This window comes from Microtus ochrogaster, linkage group LG8, assembly GCF_000317375.1.
Source record: "Microtus ochrogaster isolate Prairie Vole_2 linkage group LG8, MicOch1.0, whole genome shotgun sequence".
Classification (NCBI taxonomy): domain Eukaryota; kingdom Metazoa; phylum Chordata; class Mammalia; order Rodentia; family Cricetidae; genus Microtus; species Microtus ochrogaster.
In genome coordinates, this window is record NC_022033.1 from 17251374 (window position 1) to 17252754 (window position 1381).

A 1381-nucleotide genomic window follows, 5' to 3' on the forward strand; every position below is an offset into this window, starting at 1 on the left:
AGGCAGGGTAAGCTCCAGATCCCTCCGGCCCTAACTGCTCCTTCCCATCTCTGGTCTGATTTCCTTCCTTCCTCCCTCCGTCTGTTTTCTTACAGCATTCATCACTTCCTTCCCCTGTATTCATTTATTTACTTTATTTATTGCCCTTCTTTTGCCTGTTCGGTGAGACCAGAAGGGCTTTGTCCTATTGACCGCTATATCTTACGTCTCAGATCAATGTCGGGTATTTAGTGGGCACTTAAAAATTAATTGCTAAAAAAAGGAATTACAGAAGATAACAACTGGCTGACTCTCTGCCATATGCTAGGCCCTGTCCTTGAGGATGCTACGAGGATGGTAACGGAGATAGGCCCGAAAATAAACACACCATGGCTCGACTCCTGATTTTACTGAAGCATATCCAATGCGCTTCAGGATCCTCAGGGCTGGAAAACTCCCGGGGTGTGCAGGGCCCTGGGAAGAAGCTCCTTTTGTGCTAGGGAGCCAGGCGGAGCGGGAGAAGCAGCTGGAGATAGACGATCCGGCTCCTTGCTTCCTTTGGCCTCTCAGCATCTTCTTTTCTTGTCCGCTGGAATCCTTTGCTCTCTACGCTTGAGTGTACAGGAGCTGGGCATCAGCGGGATGCTCCCGTCGTGGGACCCCCCAGTATATCCTCTCCCATCCCAGGAGAGCCAGCCCCAGGTTTTCCAGCTCGCTTGTCCACTACCTGCAAGACCTCCAACAGCAGGTTGAGCCCTGGCCGCTCGCCAGCAAGCCAGCGCCCCGGTCCCCGCCCCCTGCCTGCAAGCTGAGGAGTGCAGCAACCCGCCCCGCCCCCTCCGCCCGCGGGACCCCCAACCCCGCCCCGCCCCCGCGGCCCGACCGCTTCGTTCCGGGGGGCGGGGCCGCGAGCTGCGCTGTCTGCAAGGCGGGGAGAGCCAGGGTAGGAGGCGGGGCGCCGTCGGCATCGGCCAATCAGCGCCGCGATCACATCCATGCAAATACGAGCACAATGGAGCGAGCCCATCACTCGCTCCTGCAAGCAAGCTTGAAACGGGTTTCAGTCTGAGCGGCAGTCCAGAGGACCAATAATTCTATGTTTTGAGCCAGCGAAGCCCAATGGCGTGGCGGAGAAGGCGGGCCTGAGCTGGGTTAGGGTGTCCTTGCAGGGTGTCTGAGCTAAACTTCACCAAATAATAGCTGTTTGTATTTTGGCTGCTGCAGGAGCCATTTTAGGTAAGTTCTTCTCTTAACTTTTTATTTTCCTGCCTGGCCCCACCAGGCTGGTCTTGCCCGCGGGGACCCTGTCTCCATCCCGCTGGCAGGGATGGGGCTGCCCTATGAATGGACCGGGGTTGAGGGGCCGCGGCGGCGCGAGGCCCGGCCGGGCAGGGGTCCGAGC

General features: G+C 57.9%; 1 protein-coding gene across 2 annotated transcripts in view; it reads left to right on the top strand.

Moving 5' to 3' along the window:
• Window positions 1-1099: 1099 nt before the first annotated feature.
• Chd6 (chromodomain helicase DNA binding protein 6) overlaps window positions 1100-1381 on the top strand; it is a 171419-nt gene continuing 171137 nt past the window's right edge. For both annotated transcript variants that reach the window (XM_005362986.3, XM_026787117.1), the window contains exon 1: window positions 1100-1215. The gene's annotated coding sequence lies outside the window, so the exon portion shown is untranslated. The remainder of the gene's footprint in view (window positions 1216-1381) is intronic.